This window comes from Anabrus simplex, chromosome 4 (assembly GCF_040414725.1).
Source record: "Anabrus simplex isolate iqAnaSimp1 chromosome 4, ASM4041472v1, whole genome shotgun sequence".
Lineage (NCBI taxonomy): Eukaryota > Metazoa > Arthropoda > Insecta > Orthoptera > Tettigoniidae > Anabrus > Anabrus simplex.
Window position 1 is genome coordinate 427,446,447 of NC_090268.1, and position 26,899 is coordinate 427,473,345.

Sequence of the window (26,899 nt, forward strand, 5' to 3'; positions counted from 1 at the left end):
TTTAACATTTCCATCCAGGTCTGTGTGCTATTGAGGACGTTAAACAATGAATTATAAATATGTTTACATAATATACGAGAGCGTTGAAACGATGGAGGTTTGAACGACACATTTGTTGGTCGGTTCCTTTTGATGTATTACTCTTCCCGTTACCTAAGTTCATCCGTTCATGGCTTACCATAGAAACGATATACACATTAAGGGATGGTAATTATTTTACATTGAACACCAGTTAAGAAATGCGTCTTGCCAGTTCCACAATTGTACTGACACAAGTTTTATGTAATATATATAAAATGAGAGTTTTGTCCGCACATTGTTCAGAATTAAAAACGAATGGTATTTCTGTATCGGTTAGATCCACTGTAACAAGGAAATGCACTTTTTAATTTTCCGTCATGTCTATCTATCTGTCTCTCCCTCTGTACGTATGTACGCGCATCACGAAAAATTGGCTCAAGAAAATTTACTGAAAATCGGCATTTAAAGTCGGAGAATAAGCACTACATCCTAGACCAGGGCCTCTCAAACGCCCAAAATCTCACGCGTGCAAACAGCGGTGCAGCGTTCCTGTGCACAGTGCATCAGTCCCGCACGGCTCGGCTCGGACCAACGCTTCGTCTCTGGGCTACTCGGCTAAGCTCGGCTCAACTTGGCTCAACTCGGCTCGGATTTGGAGCGCTACGGAGCAAGTGGCGAACAGGGAGACAGAGGGAGCGAGCGAGACAGGCGTGGGGAAAGAGAGAGACAGCGCTATTGCTCCAAATCGAGGAGTGGAGGTCTGCACTCTGGTCAACCAAGCGAAGTCGTCTTTTGCAACGTGCACAGTGGATGCACCAGGCGTATGCACCCTGAGAGGCCCTGCTCTAGACTATACATAATTGTATTCACCCTGAGTGAAATGGTAGTTTAGGCGATGGCCTGAAATATATTTCTCAAAAAAGCTAAGTTATTAGTGGTCCTATCGATAAATACTACATAACTAAAATTATATAGAGTTAAATTCCTAATACATTTCACCGCAGCGGATATGGAAATAGGGATATTCATGAATTTCGATTTTAGTTTCTAAGTCAGTATCACTGCCGAGGCACGAGAAAATAGTTGAACATAATTAACTGTAAATCGATCTGTAAAGTCGGGGGATAAATCACTACGGTACAGGCTATAAGTAAATTTATTCACGCTGGATGAAATGGTAATTCAGGGGGAGGCGCTTAAAATTTATTTTTTAATACCTGTGTTCTTGTACACTTTAATAAAATCTCATTCACAACGCGTACACGACTTTATCTAGAATTCCGTAGCGATGCACGGGTACACAAGCTAGTATTTTAATACAAAACTATTGCCATATTTTGCAATACCAAATTAACTAAAACATAAATTAGAATATCACTTGCTTTTGTTAAGAAACGTCGTCAGTTTCTAGGAGACATTTCTTATCATATATGTCACTCATTCGGTCTATTATATTACTTATTTTATTCACTCCTTACATCCACTGGGGTTCGTAGTTGTAGAGAAGTTTTGGAGACACTGAAGTGTACAAATATATGGAGTACCATATTATCGCATAGATTCCCGCCTCTATCTCATGAGCAAATCTGAAGGACAGTCACCGTAATTCTTAAAAATCCAAGTGCATATTGAATTAACTGAAATCATACCAACTACATTAGTTCCTTATGCTTTATATGAGAATATCTTATTGTTTGTTTCAGAAATTCTCAGTAAATGTTCCCAGGGCATGAATACCTAACATTGGTCCTATGTGTCCCTTACACAACCTAGTAATGTATATCGTTCTTCATCCATGACAGTGCCATGTTCATGTTATTGTCAAATGAAGATTACTGAGATTGTCTTGTTTCTAGGTTTTATCATCAAACATTAACATTTAATTCCTCTGTCAGACTTTGAAAACAATGTTTTAATGGATGTTGTCTGGTGAACAAATAAAAGTGGCTTCATTATAAAATATCAACTACGATCAATTTTTCCGGCAGAAGTTAAATTTTGCAGTACATGAATGTAGATGGTGAATTCCCTTGGGTAATTTCTCAGTGATTATTTAGTTTTAATTCTGTTTTCTTGCTAGGTACCGCCCGTGGCGAAACTGTCTTCACCTTCCTTGGAATGTCTAGGTAAGATTGTGTTGGCCCGTTTTCTACTACGGTCTCGGGAAAAATAATGGGCTTAACATTTTCTTGGAAGGCAACTAAAATCTATGTACTAACAATCAATAGAATAAATACATTTTTACCGGGCGAGTTGGCCGTGAATTTAGGGGCGCGCAGCTGTGAGCTTGCATCCGGAAAATAGTGGGTTCGAACCCCACTGTCGGCAGCCCCGGAGATGGTTTTCCGTGGTTACCCGTTTGGACACGAGGCAAATGCTGGAGTTGTACCTTAAATAAGGCCACATCCGCTTCCTTCGCACTCCTCGGCCTTTCCTATCCCATCGTCGCCATAAGAACTATCCGCATCGGTGAGACGTAAAAACGAATTGTAAATAGAATTAAGTCATTTCGGGTGTTAAGATTACCTTAAACCTTCTGAGAAAAATCTATTTCCCAGAAAATATTGTACACAGTCGAAGAAAATAATTTGACGCGGTTTGTAATAAGTACAGTAATAACAACCAAACCCCAAGGCACTACAGACCTTGAAGGGCCTTGGCCTACCAAGTGACCGCTGTTCAGCACGAAGGCCTGCAGATTACGAGGTGTCGTGTGGTCAGTACGACGAATCCCCTCGGCCATTATTCTTGGCTTTCTAGACCGGGGCCGCTATCTCACCGTCAGACAGCTCCTCAATTCTAATTACGTAGGCTGAGTGGACCTCGAACCAGCCCTCAGGTCTAGGTAAAAATCCCTGACCTGGCCGGGAATCGAACCCGGGGCCTCGGGTAAGAGGCAAGCACGCTACCCCTATACCACGGGGCCGGCTATAAATACAGTAATAGGCGATTTAATTTAATTTCACCTCGTTTGAGCATGATCACGGGCAACTAAGTTCTATAATTCCTTATTTCCTCCCTTGTAAAACTAGAGAGAGCATATCTACAATATGATTTCCCTCTTGATGTTATTCATTAGATCATTAACATCGCTTTGTGTCTGACGGGCCGATGACCTAGACGTTAGGCCCTTTTAAACAACAAGCATCATCTTTGCGTCTGCAATTAGTGTTAAACAATTGTGGTTATACTTCCACCCAACGAGTATATTATACAACGAGGCTATAATTGCAATTATTACGCCGCCAGTATGTTAACGGACGAGAGTCTTAATAATCATTATGGCAAGATTCATAAGATTGTGTTTGTTTGCCCTTAATCTATGATTAATTGTTACAGTTGGTTTAAAATCACACCGACACAGACAGTTCTTATGGTAACGATGGGATAGGAAGTTTGTTATGGTCTGACAGCGTAGGTAACCGGTTCGATTCCCGATCGTCGAAAATGTTTTTACCATCAGACATTTGGCCGGAAGGGTAGGGGAGGTTGTGTTATACGAGGATTGGGGCAAAAGTCATGGCATCTATATTTTTTCGTGTAGATATGTGAGCGGATCACAAATGTATGTGTCGTGTGGAAGTTCTGCAGGCATAGTGTTTATGCAGAATAACAGATGGCTCTGTGATAGCTGGTAGTAGCGCAGCGAGGGCTGTGAAATCAGTCAGTTGGTGAGTGTCGTGCGAGATGGAAGTCCGCGGAGTGGCGACATGCTGGATCACCAAGGAGGCAGAAGGTCCGTCAGAATTCTTCCCCAGTCAAATTGATGGTGATCGTCGAGTATGACGTCAGGGGTGTCATTGTTTGCAATGGCCGAACAGTGACCGCTCAGTACTACAGGGACTTCCTGGTGCGACAGGTACGACGTGGCATTCGGGAGAAACGTCCGGATCTTGTGGACAGTGCAATAATCCCAGCGGTGAGAGGCCGGCGCGTTCCCGCCTGAGCCAAGGAGGCCCACATAATTATATACTAGTTCTAATATAGTGTCATGGACAACTTCCGGGGGATGCCTGCATTGTGAGGGTTGGAACTACGATTACAGGTATAATCACTCAATTGACAAATGTCTCCACATAATGTCATGTTTTCATTGCGCACTCAACAATTCACTAATGGTAATTTCACATGAAGGCCAACAACTTCCAAGATTGTAATATTTGAGGATTGCCAAATGTTTCCCTCTGAAGTAAGTCCAGCGTCACCCCAGTACGACACCAGACATTCCGGCAACGACAAGCACTTAACACTCGTCAGCCCAGCCGAGCTGTTCACGATACCAGAACTACCTCTCCCTTGAATGTTGTGGATCACGGGATCGTGCGATATTAGCAATTTGTTTGTCAAAAACATTCGATTCCACAGTAGTCTCAATGTCCGCTACCCTTGTTTGGTATTTTTTCCCATTACATTCGAATAACTCAGCGATCTTCCCGGACAACTGGTGGGCCTGTCCTAGGTTTCTACACTCTTTGTACCGTGGATTATTTCGGCCACCTCCGCATAGATAACACACTCTCACGCAAGCAAATTAACTGAGTCCTTTGAAACGGTGACATATGTTGATAAGCTCCTCGAATCTTTGACTAAGGTGTGTTTCTTACGTCACCGTACCTCACAGACGACACGCTTCGCATACAGGAGGTGTCTATTTCGTGACCTAGCATGTGAATAATCCGACTGGCCTGAAACCGGTTTCTTTTACGTACGTAGCTAACACCATTTCATATCGTAAATATTATCAAAACCGATATTAATGCTGTTTGTTCTACCTCCCACTAACTAATTCTGACGGTTTTCGGATACGCTAGAATTTTGTTCCGCAGGAGATCGTCTACGTGCCATTAAATCTATCAACACGAGGCTGACGTATTTGAGCACCTTAAAATACCACCGGAATGCGCCAGGATCTAACCTGTCAAGTTCTAGTAAGAAGGCCAGCGCCTCGGCAATCCAAGGCAATCAGCCCGGCATTGAAAATTGAAATAACTAAACAGAGAGGTACCATGTTTTACAAACCGATACATTTATTTAACCGACATTTACAGTTAATCACAGGTGTGATTGCCACAGTAAACACGAATGGCCTATTCCTTAGTGCTGTTGCTATTTCTATTTTCCCTCGAGCAGGAACGACGAACCTATGACACAACTTCCGTGGCTCGTCAGACAACATACTAACATATCGGAATGGTTATATCATGTAATACATAGGTCGTAAATTTAGCAACAAAAGGATATTTTAACATTATGCTGTAATAAAGAAATGTGTCTCAAGTAATTCTATCGAGACATAGAAGCACATGTACAGCCACCTTAAAAGCTAAATCTCAGTTGTGTCATGAGGAGAATGAACCAGGCAGTGGATAATCCTGACACATGTAAACCGTTGAATTTCACTTGACTAAGCACAGGAGAATGGCGGCCTTCCCCACTACTGTCTAGCAGGGGGGGGGGGAGGTGAGAGCATCTGTTACTGGAGGGGGAGGGATCCTAGCTTACAGGTATTAATGCTAGGTCAGGAGAGATAGTGGCTCTTACTAGCGCTGTTAACGGAGCGGTTGTTTACGGAGCGGAGGCTCCGGGCGCTTTCAATCGTTTGCCTCCGGAGAACCTCCGATTGAATTGCAAGCGTGTAGTTTGAACTTGGCACGGGAGAAATGAACGAGCATTTGTACAGGAATTTATAACTTGTCGCTATTAATGTGAAAAACTACGCCCCTCCGTTAATACTTCAGTTATTTGGCGATATTACAAATAGGCCTAGCATTCTTACGTACGGACATAATAATTATGTAACAGAACCTCCGATTGAATGACAAGCGCGTAGTGTGAACTTGGTACGGGAGAAATGGAAAAGCATTTTCTCAGGAATTTAAAACTTGTCGCTACTATTGTGCGAAACTAGGCCCCTCAGTTAATACCTTAACTATTTATCGATATTACACATAGCATTCTTACGTACAAACATATGTATTTTATTAAATATAAACATGTTATAATTTAGGCCTTGTCCGTGACTGTAAATTACTTCGTTATGAAATAATTAATACTATTATCATTGCATGCCGGGCTGAGTGGCTCGGACGTTTGAGGCATTGGCTTTCTGACCCCAACTTCGCAGGTTCGATTCTGGCTCAGTCCGGTGATATTTGAAGATGCTCAAATTCGTCTGCCTCGTGTTGGTAGATTTAATTACACGTAAAAGAACTCCTGCGTAACCAAATTCTGGCATCACGACGTCCCCGAAAACCTTATAAGTAGTTAGTGGGACGTAAAGCCAATATTATTATTATTATTATTATTATTATTATTATTACTAGCTGATGTACCCGTGCTTCGCTACGGGATTCTCAGAAAGACTGACTTGGTGGTTTTCCTAACTGAATTCAACATAGGTCATTACAAAAACGTCAGTAGGAATGTAGCGATTGTAAGCAATGTTATCATATAAAATACTCGATCAAATGAAAAACCGCACACTTTCTCACTTTCAACGAACAGTACTACGGTGCCGATCTAAGAGTCCAAAGTTCCAGAACTGGAATAACCAGGTCGCAGACTGCCGTGACCACTCCTCTGTCATTATTTCGTTAAATATGCACACTACTCATTCCAATCAGTGGCTCAGAGTAGGGATTTTATAGCTCGAATACAATGATGAACCAGTGTGTTACGTACCAGATATATCAGAAAATGTATGAACCAGAGGAATGGCATGCTAAAGAAGAAAGTTATCTTGCACCCCAGCTACTTCCCACCAATATACAGGCAGGCTGTTACAGTCGGTACGACCAAGCGAGTTGGCCGTGTGGTTAGGGGCGCGCAGCTGTGAGATTGCATCCGGGAGATAGTGGATTCGAACCCCACTGCCGGCAACCCTGAAGATGGTATTCGGGAGATGATGAGTTCGAGCCCCACTGTCGGCAGCCCTGACGATGGTTCTCCGTGGTTTCCCATTTTCACTCCAGGCAAATGCCGCGACTGTACCTTAATTAAAGCCACTTCCTAGACCTATCCCATCGTCGCATAAGACCTATCTGTGTCGGTGCGACGTAAAACAACTAGCAAAGAAAAAAAACATTGAATGACAAGCGCGTAGTGTGAACTTCATACGGGAGGAATGAACGAGCATTTTCACAGGAATTCATGACGTCGCTGTTTTAGCGCGAAACTACACTCCTTCTTTAACTTTTTTTAATGTTATTTAGTAGTATAATTGGATGGTTCTGGCGCCTCCTCCTCCTCCGGCTCTCGGGAGAGGCCTCCTCCTCAGCCAGTGGCCTCCTCCTCCTCCTCAGCCAGTGGCCTCCCAGTGGCCACCTCCTCCTCCTCCTCAGCCAGTGGCCTCCCAGTGGCCTCCTCCACCTCAGCCAGAGGCCTCTTCCAGTGCTGCCAACTTAACCTAACTAGCGCGAGATAAACAAAGCCACGTGCTTTTTGACAGACAACAACGCACCGCTAACCTCAGTACTGCCATCTTGACGGGCCTAAACCTCAGTAGTGCCAACTTAACCTCACAAGCGCGAGGTAAACAAAGCCACGTGCTTTTTGACAGCCACGTGCTTTTTGACAGATTTGTAAACAAAGCCACGTGCTTTTTGACAGCTGTCATCGACAACAACGCATCGCAAACCTCAGTACTACCATCTTGACGGGCCTAAACCCCAGTAGTGCCAACTTAACCTAACTAGCATGAGGTAAACAAAGCCACGTGTTTTTTGACAGCCACGTGCTTTTTGACCGATTTCTAAACAAAGCCACGTGCTTTTTGACAGACAACAACGCATCGCAAACCTCAGTACTGCCATCTTGACGGGAATAAACCTTAGTGGTACCAACTTAACCTAACTAGCGAGAGGTAAACAAAGCCACGTGCTTTTTGACAGCTGTCATCCGCCATCTTTAAACCACAAAGCACTGTGCTGCCCTCTTTATCGCAGTAGCTGCAAAATTCGTCACCTGTCATCCGCAGTGCTGCCATCTTGACGGGTCTAAACCTTAGTGCTACCAACTTAACCTAACTAGCGTGAGGTAAACAAAGCCACGTGTATTTTGACAGCTGTCATCCGCCATCTTTAATCTATAGAGCACAGTGCTGCCCTCTTTAGCTACTTACCTTTGAAATGTGGTGGCGGATAATTTGAAAAATGCTTTTTGACAGCAGCCATATTTGTACACCGTGCTGCCCTCTTTAGCTAGATACCTGTGGTGGCAGACAATTTCACGTGACAGCAGCCATCTTTAATCAAGAGAGCACCGTGCTGCCCTCTATGTGGTGGCGGCAATTTGAAAAATTCTACATTCTCTTGTTTGGAAACAAACCCATGCGCTTTTTTTTTGACAGCTGTCATCCGCCATCTTTAATCCAGAGAGCACCGTGCTGCCCTCTTTAGATACTTACCTTTGAAATGTGGTGGCGGCAAATTCTACGTGCTCTTGTTTGGAAACAAAGCCATGTGCTTTCTTGACAGCTGACATCCGCCATCTTTAATCTATAGAGCAGAGTGCTGCCCTCTTTATCGTAGTAGATGTAAATTCGTCACAGCTGTCATCCGCAGTGCTGCCATCTTAACGGGCCTAAACCTTAGTGCTACCAACTTAACCTCACTAGCGTGAGATAAACAAATCTACGTGCTTTTTTTGACAGCTGTCATCCACCATCTTTAATCTATAGAGCACAGTGCTGCCCTCTTTAGCTACTTACCTTTGAAATGTGGTGACGGATAATTTGGAAAATGCTTTTTGATAGCAGCCATCTTTGAGCACCGTGCTGCCCTCTTTAGCTAGATACCTGTGGTGGCAGGCAATTCCACGTGACAGCAGCCATCTTTAATCATGAGAGCACCGTGCTGCCCTCTACGTAGTGGCGGCAATTTGAAAAATTCTACATGCTCTTGTTTGGAAACAAACTCACGTGCTTTTTTCTGACGGCTGTCATCCGCCATCTTGCATCACAAACCTCTGTGCTGCGCTCTTTAGCTAGATACCTTTGAAATGTGGTGGCGGCAATTTGAAAAAATCTATGTGCTCTTGTTTAGTAAACAAAGCCACGTGCTTTTTTTTGACAGCTGTCATCCACCATCTTTAATCAATAGAGCACTGTGCTGCTATCATGCGGGTAATTTCATCACCTGTCATCCACCATCTTTAATCTACAGAGCACCGTGCTGCTCTCTGTAGTAGCGGGCAATTTGAAAAGTTCTGTTAGCTGTCATCCGCCATCTTTGAGCACCGTGCTGCCATCTATGTGGTGGCGGTAAATTCCACGTGCTCTTGTTTAGTAAACAAACTCACGCGCTTTTTTGTCAGCTGTCATCCGCCATCTTACATCGCAAACCTCAGTGCTACACTCTTTAGTTGAAATATGGTGGCGGATAATTTAAAAAGAAAAATTCTACAGCAGCCATTTCTCGGCGCTAATTGCACAAGATGGTGGCTATACATGACTCATTAAAGGTGCTTATGCAAGATGGCCGCTATACATAGACTCCCTTGGGATGCTTGCGCAAGATGGCGGTTATACATGGCTCCTTTTGAAATATGGTGGCGGATAATTTAAAAAGAAAAATTCTACATCAGCTATCTCTCGACGCTAATTGCACAAGATGGTGGCTATACATGACTCCTTAAAGGTGCTTATGCAAGATAACCGCTATACATAGACTCCCTTGGGATGCTTGCGCAAGATGGCGGTTATACATGGCTCCTTATGAGACGCCCTAGAGATGCTTGCGCAAGATGGCGGTTGCTCTTATGAGGTGGCTTAAGGGTCCTTGCACAAGATGACTAGAGACGCCCTAAGGATGCTTGCGCAAGATGGCGGACGCAAGATGGCGGCTATACACAACTCCTTATGAGACACTTTAAGGGTGCTTGCGCAAGATGGCTGCTGCTCTTAGCTTAGAGGCTAACGTGTCGTGCTAGTTCGATTCATTAAATTTGGAGGCTTAAATGCAAAATGTTAAAATTCTCGAAAACGATGCATCGTAGAGCAAAACGGACAAAATTTTTCTGACCAATGATTTAACAGCTGCTGTTATGCATGCGGTGGAGGGCAATTTGAAATTCTATGTGCTTAATCAACAGAGCGCCCTGCTGCCCTCTTTAGCTGAAATGTGGTGGTGGATAATTTGAAAAATTCTTTTGACACCTATCATCCTTAAACAATGGCGACTATACATAGGCTGTTAAGGCCTTATCATGCTCCTCCTCCTCCTCCCTGCCCTCCTCCTCCCCCCCCCTCCTCCTCCTCCTCCTTCTCTACCTCCTCCTCCGCCTCTTATGTCAAGGCATAGCTTTATATCGAACAAGTTTAAACCTGCATCGCGAAGGCAAGCGCGTGCAGCGATAACATTATTGTGCATGTTTAGACTTTCGAAACATAAGAAGAGTAGAATCAAACGCTGTACTCGATACGACATGTGATCAGAACATTGATTGATGCGTTCAGAAAACAAAATAAGTGATCAAGACTAGAATCGAACACTGTACTCAATACATCATGTGTTTAGAATATGTCAGGGGATACGCTTGTTCTAAGAAGATCAGATTGAAACATAACAAGACTAGAACAGAACACTGTAATCGATGTTGTTAACTTCAACATGTGATCAGAACATTGATTGATGTGTTCAGAACACAAAATAAGTGATCATGACTAGAATCGAACACTGTACTCGATACAACATGTGATCAGAACATTGATCGATGTGTTCAGAACACGAAATAAGTGATCAAGACTAGAATCGAACACTGTACTCAATACAACATGTATTTAGAACATGTTAGGGGGTACCCTTGTTCTAAGAAGATCAGAATGAAACATAACAAGACTAGAATCGAACACTGTAATCGATGTTGTTAACCTCAAGATATGATCAGAACATTGTTTGATGTGTTCAGAGCAAAAGTACAATTTTGATGATTTGCGCAGCTAACTCGCTCGGTAAACGATGTGGCCAAAGTATAACTTCAAATTATTTACCTTCCATCATTCGTCTTGTGTGTAAAAATCAGTCGAACAAGTTATCGCATAAACATAGCTGAAAAAAAATCGTGATAGGGTATGGAACCCAGGGGTTACATCTTGTCAGAAGAGCAAAAAGGATGAAAGGACTCTTCCTCCTCCTTACCGCACATTCCTTGGCTAAAGGGCTAATAGGCTAAAGGGCTAATGGGCTAAAGGGCTAATGGGCTAAAGGGCTAAAGGTGCAACAACCTCGTCGATCGCTATCAGCAAGAACGCTTGTACTTTGTAGAAAATTAATCTTTATTTGTAAATGGTTTTATGTTCAGAACAAGGAATGGAACCTAGGGGTTACGTCTTACGTAATAAAATCCCCGAGGTGCGATGAGTTACGTTTTTCGAACTAGTGTTTGGAACACTGAACTTTTCAAGATGATAGCAGAGAGTTTAGCAATGTTCTGTTGTTGGATTTTAAATTCCGCGCTACAACATGCATAAGGTGGCAGCCTTGAGGTTTACCGCCGTAAAGATGGCAAGAGTGAGGTTAACAATGTTCTGTTGTTGAATTTTAAATTCCGCGCTATAACATGCATAAGGTGGCAGCCTTGAGGTTTACCGCCGTAAAGATGGCAGCAGTGAGGTTAGCGACGCTCTATTGTCCTTCAAAGTGAGGTTAGGGTTCGTCAAGAAGACAGCTGTCAAAAAAGCACGTGGCTATGTTTACCAAACAAGAGCACGTGGCTGTGACGTCACGGTCACGTAGTATGCCGCCTCAGCATGCAAAGTTTAATGTCTACAACTACGTAGTAAACATTCTGCTATGTTCACAAGATTTTTTACACATAACTATTCTTTATGCTTTAAGTTCATTCACATAGGCTATGCTAAGATAGCAGCGCAAACACATGCGAACTTTGTACATTCTAATGGAATAAGTTTAGTACTATGTGCATCATGGATGCATGATGTGTGCACGCATTTAAACTTGACTATACGTAATGCTGCTGCTTTGTTTACAAGATTTTTATACATTGCTATTCTTTATGCTTGAAGTTCGTGCACACACAAGCGATAGTCGTACGCTCTGGCAGGAGAAGTTTAGTACGACAGTCGATGCATACATTATCGATAGGTGATGTGTACACGCTTTAGAACATAGCTCATCTTTATGCTTTAAGTTCGTGCACATGGGTTTGGGATACACAAAAGCGATTGCTACATGCTCTAGCGGAAGAAGTCTAGTACGATAGTCGATGCATGTAAAATCGATAGGTTATGCTAAGATAGCAGCACACTTACATGATTTTAGCACAATCTAGTGGAAAAAGTTTAGTATGATAGTCGTTTCGTGCAAAATCATTAGGTAATGTGTAAACGCTTTGAAACAAGGCTATTCTTTGTACTTTAAGTTCATGCGTACAGGTTATGCTAAGATAGCAGCACAATCTAGCGCAAGAAGTTTAGTACGAGACATGCAAAATCGATAGGTGACGTGTACACGCTTTGAAGCATGGCTATTCTTCGTACTTTAAGTTCATGTGTATGAGTTATGCTAAGATAGCAGCACAACCTAGCGGAAGAAGTTTTGTACGAGAGTCGATACATGTAAAGTCGATAGGTAATGTGTACACGCTTTGAAACATGGCTATTCTTTGTACCTTAAAGTCATGCGTATAGGTTATGCTAAGATAGCAGCACAATCTAGCGGAAGAAGTTTAGTACGAGATTCGATGCATGCAAAATCGATAGGTGATGTGTACACACTTTGAAACATAGCTATTCTTTGTACTTTAAGTTCATGTGTATGAGTTATGCTAAGATAGCAGCACAACCTAGCGGAAGAAGTTTTGTACGAGAGTCGATACATGTAAAGTCGATAGGTAATGTGTACACGCTTTGAAACATGGCTATTCTTTGTACCTTAAAGTCATGCGTATAGGTTATGCTAAGATAGCAGCACAATCTAGCGGAAGAAGTTTAGTATGATATTCGATACATACATTATCGATAGGTAATGTGTACACGCTTTGAAACAAGGCTATTCTTTGTACTTTAAGTTCATGCGTCTTAGTTATGCTCGCGATAGTCGATGCATGTAAAATCGATAGGTTATGCTAAGATAGCAGCACACTTACACGATTTTAGCACAATCTCGGGGAAGAAGTTTAGTACGAGAGTCGATGCTTGCAAAATCATTAGGTAATGTGTACACGCTTTGAAACAAGGCTATTCTTTGTACTTTAAGTTCATGCGTCTTAGTTATGCTAAGATGGCAGCACAATCTATCTGAAGAAGTTTTGCATGAGAGTCGATACATGCAAAATCGATAGTTGATGATTACACGCTTTGAAACATGACTATTCATTGTACTTTAAGTTCATGGGTATAGGTTATGCTAAGATAGCAGCACAATCTAGCGGAAGAAATTTAGTACAAGATTCGATGAATGCAAAATCAATAAGTAATGTGTACACGCTTTGAAACATGGCTATTCTTTATACTTTAAGTTCATGTGTATAAGTTATGCTAAGATAGCGGCACAACCTAGCGGAAGAAGTTTAGTACGATATTTGTTGCATGCAAAGTCGATAGGTAATGTGTACACGCTTTGAAACATGGCTATTCTTTGTACCTTAAGGTCATGCGTATAGGTTACGCTGAGATAGCAGCACAATCTACCTGCAGAAGTTTAGTACGAGAGTCGATACATGCAAATTCGATAGTTGATGTGTACACGCTTTGAAACATGACTATTCATTGTACTTTAAGTTCATGGGTATAGGTTATGCTAAGATAGCAGCACAATCTAGCGGAAGAAATTTAGTACGATATTTGATGCATGCAAAATCAATAAGTAATGTGTACCCGCTTTGAAACATGGCTATTCTTTGTACTTTAAGTTCATGTGTATAAGTTACGCTAAGATAGCAGCACAACCTAGCGGAAGAAGTTTAGTACGATATTTGTTGCATGCAAAGTCGATAGGTAATGTGTACACGCTTTGAAACATGGCTATTCTTTGTACCTTAAGGTCACGCGTATAGGTTATGCTAAGATAGCAGCACAATCTAGCGGAAGAAGTTTAGTACAAGAGTCGATGTGTGCAAAATCGATAGGTGATGTGTACACGCTTTGAAACATGGCTATTCATTGTACTTTAATTTTATGGGTATAGGTTATGCTAAGATAGCAGCAAGATCTAGCGGGTGAAGTTTAGTTCGATGGTCGATGCATGTAAAATCGATAGGTCATGTGTACACGCTTTGAAACATAGCAATTCATACTGCTGCTCTGTTCCCAAGACTTTTAAGCATAGCTAACCCTAATACTGCTCTTAACGACGTCGAGCCAAGGATTGATTACGTGACCGTGACGTCACAGCCACGTGCTCTTGTTTGGTAAACATAGCCACGTGCTTTTTTGACAGCTGTCTTCTTGACGAACCCTAACCTCACTTTGAAGGACAATAGAGCGTCGCTAACCTCACTGCTGCCATCTTTACGGCGGTAAACCTCAAGGCTGCCACCTTATGCATGTTATAGCGCGGAATTTAAAATTCAACAACAGAACATTGTTAACCTCACTCTTGCCATCTTTACGGCGGTAAACCTCAAGGCTGCCACCTTATGCATGTTGTAGCGCGGAATTTAAAATCCAACAACAGAACATTGCTAAACTCTCTGCTATCATCTTGAAAAGTTCAGTGTTCCAAACACTAGTTCGAAAAACGTAACTCATCGCACCTCGGGGATTTTATTACGTAAGACGTAACCCCTAGGTTCCATTCCTTGTTCTGAACATAAAACCATTTACAAATAAAGATTAATTTTCTACAAAGTACAAGCGTTCTTGCTGATAGCGATCGACGAGGTTGTTGCACCTTTAGCCCTTTAGCCCATTAGCCCTTTAGCCCATTAGCCCTTTAGCCTATTAGCCCTTTAGCCAAGGAATGTGCGGTAAGGAGGAGGAAGAGTCCTTTCATCCTTTTTGCTCTTCTGACAAGATGTAACCCCTGGGTTCCATACCCTATCACGATTTTTTTTCAGCTATGTTTATGCGATAACTTGTTCGACTGATTTTTACACACAAGACGAATGATGGAAGGTAAATAATTTGAAGTTATACTTTGGCCACATCGTTTACCGAGCGAGTTAGCTGCGCAAATCATCAAAATTGTACTTTTGCTCTGAACACATCAAACAATGTTCTGATCATATCTTGAGGTTAACAACATCGATTACAGTGTTCGATTCTAGTCTTGTTATGTTTCATTCTGATCTTCTTAGAACAAGGGTACCCCCTAACATGTTCTAAATACATGTTGTATTGAGTACAGTGTTCGATTCTAGTCTTGATCACTTATTTCGTGTTCTGAACACATCGATCAATGTTCTGATCACATGTTGTATCGAGTACAGTGTTCGATTCTAGTCATGATCACTTATTTTGTGTTCTGAACACATCAATCAATGTTCTGATCACATGTTGAAGTTAACAACATCGATTACAGTGTTCTGTTCTAGTCTTGTTATGTTTCAATCTGATCTTCTTAGAACAAGCGTATCCCCTGACATATTCTAAACACATGATGTATTGAGTACAGTGTTCGATTCTAGTCTTGATCACTTATTTTGTTTTCTGAACGCATCAATCAATGTTCTGATCACATGTCGTATCGAGTACAGCGTTTGATTCTACTCTTCTTATGTTTCGAAAGTCTAAACATGCACAATAATGTTATCGCTGCACGCGCTTGCCTTCGCGATGCAGGTTTAAACTTGTTCGATATAAAGCTATGCCTTGACATAAGAGGCGGAGGAGGAGGTAGAGAAGGAGGAGGAGGAGGAGGGGGGGGGAGGAGGAGGGCAGGGAGGAGGAGGAGGAGCATGATAAGGCCTTAACAGCCTATGTATAGTCGCCATTGTTTAAGGATGATAGGTGTCAAAAGAATTTTTCAAATTATCCACCACCACATTTCAGCTAAAGAGGGCAGCAGGGCGCTCTGTTGATTAAGCACATAGAATTTCAAATTGCCCTCCACCGCATGCATAACAGCAGCTGTTAAATCATTGGTCAGAAAAATTTTGTCCGTTTTGCTCTACGATGCATCGTTTTCGAGAATTTTAACATTTTGCATTTAAGCCTCCAAATTTAATGAATCGAACTAGCACGACACGTTAGCCTCTAAGCTAAGAGCAGCAGCCATCTTGCGCAAGCACCCTTAAAGTGTCTCATAAGGAGTTGTGTATAGCCGCCATCTTGCGTCCGCCATCTTGCGCAAGCATCCTTAGGGCGTCTCTAGTCATCTTGTGCAAGGACCCTTAAGCCACCTCATAAGAGCAACCGCCATCTTGCGCAAGCATCTCTAGGGCGTCTCATAAGGAGCCATGTATAACCGCCATCTTGCGCAAGCATCCCAAGGGAGTCTATGTATAGCGGTTATCTTGCATAAGCACCTTTAAGGAGTCATGTATAGCCACCATCTTGTGCAATTAGCGTCGAGAGATAGCTGATGTAGAATTTTTCTTTTTAAATTATCCGCCACCATATTTCAAAAGGAGCCATGTATAACCGCCATCTTGCGCAAGCATCCCAAGGGAGTCTATGTATAGCGGCCATCTTGCATAAGCACCTTTAATGAGTCATGTATAGCCACCATCTTGTGCAATTAGCGCCGAGAAATGGCTGCTGTAGAATTTTTCTTTTTAAATTATCCGCCACCATATTTCAACTAAAGAGTGTAGCACTGAGGTTTGCGATGTAAGATGGCGGATGACAGCTGACAAAAAAGCGCGTGAGTTTGTTTACTAAACAAGAGCACGTGGAATTTACCGCCACCACATAGATGGCAGCACGGTGCTCAAAGATGGCGGATGACAGCTAACAGAACTTTTCAAATTGCCCGCTACTACAGAGAGCAGCACGGTGCTCTGTAGATTAAAGATGGTGGATGACAGGTGATGAAATTACCCGCATGATAGCAGCACAGTGCTCTATTGATTAAAGATGGTGGATGACAGCTGTCAAAAAAAAGCACGTGGCTTTGTTTACTAAACAAGAGCACATAGATTTTTTCAAATTGCCGCCACCACATTTCAAAGGTATCTAGCTAAAGAGCGCAGCACAGAGGTTTGTGATGCAAGATGGCGGATGACAGCCGTCAGAAAAAAGCACGTGAGTTTGTTTCCAAACAAGAGCATGTAGAATTTTTCAAATTGCCGCCACTACGTAGAGGGCAGCACGGTGCTCTCATGATTAAAGATGGCTGCTGTCACGTGGAATTGCCTGCCACCACAGGTATCTAGCTAAAGAGGGCAGCACGGTGCTCAAAGATGGCTGCTATCAAAAAGCATTTTCCAAATTATCCGTCACCACATTTCAAAGGTAAGTAGCTAAAGAGGGCAGCACTGTGCTCTATAGATTAAAGATGGTGGATGACAGCTGTCAAAAAAAGCACGTAGATTTGTTTATCTCACGCTAGTGAGGTTAAGTTGGTAGCACTAAGGTTTAGGCCCGTTAAGATGGCAGCACTGCGGATGACAGCTGTGACGAATTTACATCTACTACGATAAAGAGGGCAGCACTCTGCTCTATAGATTAAAGATGGCGGATGTCAGCTGTCAAGAAAGCACATGGCTTTGTTTCCAAACAAGAGCACGTAGAATTTGCCGCCACCACATTTCAAAGGTAAGTATCTAAAGAGGGCAGCACGGTGCTCTCTGGATTAAAGATGGCGGATGACAGCTGTCAAAAAAAAAGCGCATGGGTTTGTTTCCAAACAAGAGAATGTAGAATTTTTCAAATTGCCGCCACCACATAGAGGGCAGCACGGTGCTCTCTTGATTAAAGATGGCTGCTGTCACGTGAAATTGTCTGCCACCACAGGTATCTAGCTAAAGAGGGCAGCACGGTGTACAAATATGGCTGCTGTCAAAAAGCATTTTTCAAATTATCCGCCACCACATTTCAAAGGTAAGTAGCTAAAGAGGGCAGCACTGTGCTCTATAGATTAAAGATGGCGGATGACAGCTGTCAAAATACACGTGGCTTTGTTTACCTCACGCTAGTTAGGTTAAGTTGGTAGCACTAAGGTTTAGACCCGTCAAGATGGCAGCACTGCGGATGACAGGTGACGAATTTTGCAGCTACTGCGATAAAGAGGGCAGCACAGTGCTTTGTGGTTTAAAGATGGCGGATGACAGCTGTCAAAAAGCACGTGGCTTTGTTTACCTCTCGCTAGTTAGGTTAAGTTGGTACCACTAAGGTTTATTCCCGTCAAGATGGCAGTACTGAGGTTTGCGATGCGTTGTTGTCTGTCAAAAAGCACGTGGCTTTGTTTAGAAATCGGTCAAAAAGCACGTGGCTGTCAAAAAACACGTGGCTTTGTTTACCTCATGCTAGTTAGGTTAAGTTGGCACTACTGGGGTTTAGGCCCGTCAAGATGGTAGTACTGAGGTTTGCGATGCGTTGTTGTCGATGACAGCTGTCAAAAAGCACGTGGCTTTGTTTACAAATCTGTCAAAAAGCACGTGGCTGTCAAAAAGCACGTGGCTTTGTTTACCTCGCGCTTGTGAGGTTAAGTTGGCACTACTGAGGTTTAGGCCCGTCAAGATGGCAGTACTGAGGTTAGCGGTGCGTTGTTGTCTGTCAAAAAGCACGTGGCTTTGTTTATCTCGCGCTAGTTAGGTTAAGTTGGCAGCACTGGAAGAGGCCTCTGGCTGAGGTGGAGGAGGCCACTGGGAGGCCACTGGCTGAGGAGGAGGAGGAGGTGGCCACTGGGAGGCCACTGGCTGAGGAGGAGGAGGAGGCCACTGGCTGAGGAGGAGGCCTCTCCCGAGAGCCGGAGGAGGAGGAGGCGCCAGAACCATCCAATTATACTACTTTATTTGTTCGGGGCGTCGACCTATGAAGATCCTTTGCCCCTATTTGCACCATATATGAGGAAACCTGCGTGTATTATGTAAATGGCGGTAGGGTAAAGTGTTGAATGCGAGGAAAGGAACATTAAGGATGACACAAACACCCAGTCCCCAGGCCAGGGATATTAATAATTTACAATTAAAAAAACTGACCGTGCCGGGAATCGAACCCGGGGCCGCGGGGTGACAGGCGAACGCGTTGCCACCTACACCGCAAGACCAATGGTTAGGAGTCGTTTGTGCCATGTTTTACACAGCAGCATTTACAGATTTGAACCACTTGAACTCCTCTCTCCGCTCGTAAATAATCATCCCTTACTTCTGCCACGTCTTTCACGTGTTTTACATATGTCCAGAAATTAAAAACGAATTCAAATTTAACTTGAAATTACTGTATTCTAGCGCCAATATAATGGGAATATTTCCATAATAATGATAATAATAATAATGAACGAACCACTGTGTAAGTTCTGCACAGGTAGGGCCTGTACTTTTCTGAGGAACAACTGAACCTATTACGATATATTGTTTGTTGTATCTACAGGGTTTATACCTACAGGTATATGGGGTATGTATTATATGTCGATATAATTGCATTTTCTTGATAACAAATGAGAGGATGCATTAATTATTCTGAACGACTATACGTTCTTTGTTAAGGGGTATTGTATGGAATATCGGTGATATATATCAATTTTTGTTTATGTAGGTAACGATTTTTATAGGGCGCCTACATTCATGGACGTAAGTTTGAAATTACAGCCCACTAAGTCCTTACACTCGGAGCTACTGTTGCGAATAGAGCTGGGAACGGAGCAGTTGCTCCTATGATTGCAATCGGTAGTGCGAGTGAGCGCTCCCTCCGGTATTCTCCGGTAGTAAACTGTTGCTGGGAAACCAATCGGTGCTTCGGCACGCGAGCGGAGGGCGAGCGGAGGACGGAGCAACAGTACAGAATGTGTGCCTCGCTTGCCGTTCCATCCGTGGTGCGCAACGGATGTGCTAGCGACATAGTAAATACTGCTTTATAAGTATGACGAAGGAGAATATAGGAAATATATACATTCTCATTTATCGTTCGTGTTTCATTTGTCGATTACTTTTGTAAAAATTTGCTTTACGTCATGCCGTCTTATGACGACGATGTGATAGGAACGGCTAAGGAGAGTAATTTCTAGGCGTGAAAATAGAAAACGACGTAAAACCATCTTCAGAGCTGCCGACAGTGGGGTTCGAACCCATTTTCATCCGGAAGATAGTGGGATCGAATCCCACTGTCGGCAGCCTTGAAGATGGTTTTCCGTGGTTTCCCACTTCCTCTCGAGGAAAATGCCGGGATGGTACCTAACTGAAGGTCACGGCCGCTTCGTTCCCACTCCCAAATCCCATCGTCGCCATAAGACTTATCTGTGTCGGTGCGACATAAAACAAAACCCAAAGTCTCACGCTCCAGGACACTGTCCTTGAGGCGGTATAGGTCCGAGGGAACACCCAACCCGGGAGGGTAAATTGATGGAAGGATTATTATTATTATTATTATTATTATTATTATTATTATTATTATCATCATCATCATCATCATCATCATCATCATCATCATCATCATCATCATCATCATCTGTTTACCCTCCAGGTTCGGCTTTTCCCTCGGACTCAGCGATGGATCCCACCTCTACCGCCTCAAGGGCAGTGTCCTGGAGCTTCAGGCTCTTGGTCGGGGATACAACTGGGGAGTATGACCAGTACCTCGCCCAGGCGGCCTCACCTGCTATGGTGAACAGGGGCCTTGTAGGGGGATGGGAAGATTGGAAGGGATAGGCAAGGATGAGGGAAGGAAGCGGCCGTGGCCTTAAGTTAGGTACCATTCCGGCATTCGCCTGGAGGTGAAGTGGGAAACCACGGAAAACCACTTCGAGGATGGCTGAGGTGGGAATCGAACCCACCTCTACTCAGTTGACCTCCCGAGGCTGAGTGGACCCCGTTCCAGCCCTCGTACCACTTGTCAAATTTTGTGGCAGAGCCGGGAATCGAACCCGGACCTCCGGGGGTGGCAGCTAATCACGCGAACCACTACACCACAGAGGCGGACTATTATTATTATTATTATTATTATTATTATTATTATTATTATTATTATTATTATTATTATTATTATTATTATTGTACTCCCATAACCACTTCTGTGGTTTTCTGTGACGTTAAGGTGCCGACATTTTGTCCCACAGGAGTTCTTTCACGTGCCGGTACAGTAGCGGCGACTGTCCCCTCTCGCCCCCCTACTTTGTGGAGAAAACTTTGCATTTGTATTCCATTTTAGCTGGATGAAACAAGGTATTATAGGAATTATTAAAATAAGCAATTTGTACAAGCCCTGTTGTCTTATCGGCTAATTATTTGCTTTAATTAATAACGAAATTATTAGCGGAAATACGCAACAAAGTCGTTCATGCGGTTAACCGATTTGTATAGCGCCACAGCGAGTACTGTAGTGGAGACTTTGTATGTGCTGTGTGGAAGGGTACGCGTGCATTCGTTAGTCTGGCAGTCTATTTAGTGTCAGTTAGTTTTTTTTTTTAGTTTGTAGTCAAATACTAAATGATTTTAATTATATTTAATTGTCTATTACGTCTATTTAATTGTAATACATGTGTAATATTGTTCCTCTCGTGAAAGTTTTATTGTATAGTATTGAATCAAAATCTCAAATAAATATTATCAACACAGGTAAGTTGGTAGGTTGAGAATCTTTACCTCTCTGTCGAAATTCCATTTAGTAGTTTTTTTTTCAGTTTTAATGTATAACGTATATACATATATCCCACAAACTGGGGTATTTTGTTGTCTTTACATTTTTCCCCCCTACTTCTAATTCCCAATCGCCGCTACTGCCGGTACACCTGACCACCTTCAGGTACCGCCGAGCAAAGTCGGAATTGAAACCGCAAGCTTGAGCTCAGAAGGCCAGCGCTTTACCGTCTGAACTACTCAGCCCGGTACAGCATATAACCAGTTTCAATCAGTTCGTACTCTTCAGTAAAAACTGAAATGGCGTATGACTTTTAGTGCCGAGAGTGTCTGAGGACAAGTTCGGCTCACTAGATGCAGGTCCTTTGATTTGACGTCTTTAGGCGATCTGCGCGTTGTGATGTGGATGAAATGATGATGGAGACGACACATACACCCAGTTCCAGCGCCAGCGAAATTAGCCAATTAAGGTCAAAATTCCCGAACCTGCCGGGAATCGAACCCGGGACACCTGTGACCAAAGGCCAGCACGCTAACCATTTAGCCATGGAGCCGGATGTACTGTTCCGTAATAAATGAGCTACGTGTATAATTAATGTAAGAACATCGTATATAATACATGTTTACATGCAATGGAATATAATTACCACTTAAACTATTTTACTACCAGTATTAATAATATTGTTAACGCATTTGCAACAGTATAATATATGCCAATATTCAATCTACAGTATTCTATCCACCTGCACCTATTGCAAACTGAACGTCAGCAGATCAAAATCTGTTATTCATAACGTAACAAATAATGCGGCGATCTTGAAACGACTACATCATTTGAATGACAAACGTTGGGGAACACATGCATCTGTGGAATTAGTACTAAAATCTAAATTGTAATTCCTCCTAAGATCACCGTTGCAACATTGCCCACATCTAAGCATTTGAATTTTCCGCCAGTGAATTCAATCGGAGGACTACCGGAGGTCTCCGGAGGAGCGCTGTAATCGTATTATCCGATTCAATCAACAGGAGGTCCGCCTCCTCTTCACAGCGCTAGCTCTTACATGATCCTTGGTGTTACACATGCCATCACTTACAGTACGCGAACTTTTTCTTGAGCCCTGAATTCCATAGTTCTGAATGGGAACCAGGGCTCAAGATAAAGTTCGCGTACTATACCCAGGAAATAGGGAGGTAGTTAACCTTATACTTCTTGTTGCCGTTTTGCCAATATTTTGTTTTTGGTTTTGTGTTTCAGTTTTGTTTTGTTTACTTTTGGAATTTCTATTTTCTCCATAGAGATCGTTAGGTTCAAATACTGTATAGATCTGGAGGAAATAAAGGTTTACTTACTTACTTACTTACTTACTTACTTACTCACTCACTCACTCACTTACTTACTTACTTACTTACTTACTTACTTACTTACTTACTTACTTACTTACTTACTTACTTACTTACTTACTTAACTGACTGACTGACTGACTGACTGACTGACTGACTTACTTACTTACTTACTTACTTACTTACTTACTTACTTACTTACTTACTTACTTACTTACTTACTTACTTACTTACTTACTTACTTACTTACAATTAATTCTATGGTCATATTTAAACTTAATTAGGTTTAAGCAAAAATACTGTTAAAATTCGCCTGTTTGGAATAACGTAATTTTCAATGTTGTTTGCAAAATAAAGTCATGAAACATCCAGTCGAATGGATTTTTGTGCATTGCAAACTTACACCTAAATGAAGTCAGATGATGGGTTTCATGATGATTTTAAACGAAACTAGCCGATAGCAGGATAAAACACAATAAATAAGACCGTAACTGACACGCTAGTCGATAAATGTTTGCTATCTCTGCCAGACTGCAAACCGCTTTATGTCCACCTCTGAACAAAATTGAGTTTCATGTTTTCAATATTTATATAGAACAGGCAGTAAAGAAAAACAAAGGTGACTTTGGAAGAGTAAATACAACCCACAGCCTCCAGGGCTCAGCCGGCAATTTGCCGGCCTATCACCGCAAGGTTTCGTGGTTCAAATACCAGTCAATCCATGTCCCCTTCAGGGACGGAATCACAAACATTTCAGTAAATAAGTGCAGTCGAACGACGACAGGTGGTGAAGGAAATATTAGAGTATGAAATTAAGTAAGGTGGGCATAAAATGCAGACTGGCTCAAGCACGGAAGGCCTTTCATAAAAGAAGAAATTTGCTCACTTCGAACATTGATTTAGGAATTAGAAAGATGTTTTCCAAGACTTTCGTCTGGAACGTGGCACTGTACGGGAGTGAAATATGAACGATAACTAGCTCAGAAAGAAAGCTAATAGAAGTCTTCGAAATATGGTGTTACACAAGAAAGCTAAATGTGAGGTGGGTACATCGAATCACTAATGAAGAGATACTAAAGCGAATTGGTTAGAGGAGATCGCTTTGGCTAAACTTGACGAAGTGATGAGATAGAAATCAAAGCAAAGTCACCTCCGTACAGGCCTTGAAGGCCCTTAGAGGAGTGTTAAACTCGGCACGTGATGGGGTAGAGTGGTTAGCTCTACGCCCGGCCGCCTTCCCCCCAGGAATTAACCTGGTACTCATTTTTGGTGTAGGCTGAGTGAACCTCAGGGCCATATGCACCTCCGGAAGTGGAAATCTCGTTTCTTAAATTTTACGACTTCCTGACGGGGATTCGACCCCACGTCCTTCCGGGCGAACCGAGCACGCCTTTACCGCCTCGGCCAGGCAGCCCCTAGATGAGATAGAAAGATAGAGCAAATCTTAAGACACCAAGGACTTGTTCAGTTGGTTTTGAGGGAAGTGTAGGCGGTAAAAACGGTACGAGTACACCAAGGTATCAATATGACAAGCAAATTAGAGCAGATGTGGGATGTGGTGTTTTCGTAGAAATGACTGATGTCTAAAACAACAACAACAACAACAACGATAAGAATCTTTTCATATAATTTTGCATGCATTCTTTCGTGCAGTTAAATCAATTTGGGTCAAACTGCTTTGAGTCTTAGTGAAAATGAAGCTCAGTTGTCGTTGCAAATGTATTGTTCAGCGCAAAACGTGTTAAGTCCGCGGATACATTCTGTCACGTTGAATAGAAAGGAATGTTGGTTTCTATGAAGATTAGGCGCCAGTCTCTAAACACTGGGCAGCCTTACTTGTATTAACGTCTCAAGATGGAGCACGATATTAGTGTAGGGGAGCATTCTGAAGTGAGCCGAAAGGGACAGAAGAAAGAAGACAACGCGCTGCAGCTAAAATCAGAGGAAAGGTCGTACGAAGTGCAGAAGCCATGGTAATTGGTTTTACGATAGACTCCTATAACACAGAAGTAAATTATTAGACATGTTATTTCAATCCAGGCCATATCAGTTATTTAAATGGAGACGCAATGTTCTCAATATTCACTCTAGTATTGGTATTTCTTTTCATTTAAAAAAAATTGTGGTAAAGACCCTTGCATGAGCACATTTGAGCCACTGCTTGGAGCCCGACCGAGGAATGTAAAGTGTAAAGTTTGTCAAACGAACCCTTAAGCTGTTAAAAATGATGGTGTGATTTTGCACTTTAAAATCTGTATAAACACGCATTATGATATGCATGTAGCAACAACAGTGATTTCTTTTTAATTATAAAGGAATTTGATAAATTACCTCACTGTTTATTATTCTTCTTCTTAATCTGTTTACCCTCCATGGTCGGTTTTTCCCTCGGACCCAGCGAGGGATTCCACCTCTACCGCCTCGAGGGCAGTGTCCTGGAGCTTCAGACTTTGGGTCGGGGATACAACTGGGGAGAATGACCAGTACCTCGCCCAGGCGGCCTCACCTGCTATGTTGAACAGGGGCCTTGTAGAGGGATGGGAAGATTGGATAGGACAGGTAAGGAAGAGGGAAAGAAGCGGCCGTGGCCCTATGTTAGGTACCATCCCGGCTTTTGCCTGGAGGAGAAGTGGGAAACCACGGAAAACCACTTCCAGGATGGCTGAGGTGGGAATCGAACGCACCTCTACTCAGTTGACCTCCCGAGGCTGAGTGGACCCCGTTCCAGCCCTCGTACCACTTTTCAAATTTCGTGGCAGAGCCGGGAATCGAACCCGGACCTCCGGGGGTGGCAGCTAATCACGCTAACCACTACACCACAGAGGCGAACAATGTTTATTATTCTTAAAATACGAATGCGACATTGTGTGGATCAAACCGTGTTATATCCGGAACGTTTCTCCAGTTTTCATGAATTCTTGATACACGGCTGACGTAGTTACACTCCCGTTTGAGTGTTTAGAGCTAACTTCTATTGTTTGCTAGGAATCAGTTTTTGTTCAGTTCCTGTCAAATTCTGTTCTGTGGACGTAACACAGTTCGCAACAATACTCCTCACACGATACTGAAGTGGCTATTGATAAAATAAAATGACCAGACTTTTATAAAACACTATATTTCGCCCACTTCTTTGCATGCGTGGAATTTGCGTACATTCATATGCTTAAAGAATATTGGAAATTAATCTAAAATTGTGCAGGAGACTTCTTTCGAAACGGTAGATCGTGCAGACACAATCTCTACTGGGAAGGAGACATTCTGAAGCTACAATGAAGTCTGCTGTTTTTTTGGTATACTGTGCAACGTTGTAATTGAGTAATTGAGTGTTTGAGTGACCTCTATTATATAGGAAGAAGGTTGTGGTGTTATAACTTGAAACTTACTATTACTGGGTTTTTGAAAAATTACTCTTCAGAGTCTCTAATTGCAGTGTAAAAAGGATAAGATCAGACATCACTCTTGGACTGTGTAATAATTTAGGCACTCTTGAAAACCAGTGTTTTGCAAATTCAGGGAGTATAACTTATAAATATTTAGGTGAACATTTTGTATCGCTCATGTTTAGGATGCGTATGAAGATTTTGCTTTTCTTTGTGTTTTGTTTTTATGATGAGTACCTGAAACTTCCAAGGCTAAAACTATGCCCGTTTACTTATCTTTCAGCGAGAAATGCCGATGAGCAGGAAAAACTTGGTTTTTTTTTTACTGGCCGGGAGAAAATCGTTCTCGCTGGGAGGCGATACTCGCCTCCCGTCAGAGAAGAAACCCCATCTTGACTGAGGCAATGGGGTTTAATTATTGTGTCGGTGAGCTATTGGAGGAGTAACTGGGGGGGGGGGGGAGAGCTCTCTTCTTAACAAACGTCCCCTTTCAGGGTTTTAATTTTGAATTTAATTTGTGA

At 42.6% G+C, this 26,899-nt stretch overlaps 1 protein-coding gene across 1 annotated transcript in view; it reads right to left on the reverse strand.

Annotated features, from left to right (window-relative positions):
* LOC136872795 (hemolymph lipopolysaccharide-binding protein) overlaps window positions 1-26,899 on the reverse strand; it is a 69,586-nt gene that overhangs the window by 15,466 nt on the left and 27,221 nt on the right. The gene's annotated exons all lie outside the window — the stretch shown is intronic.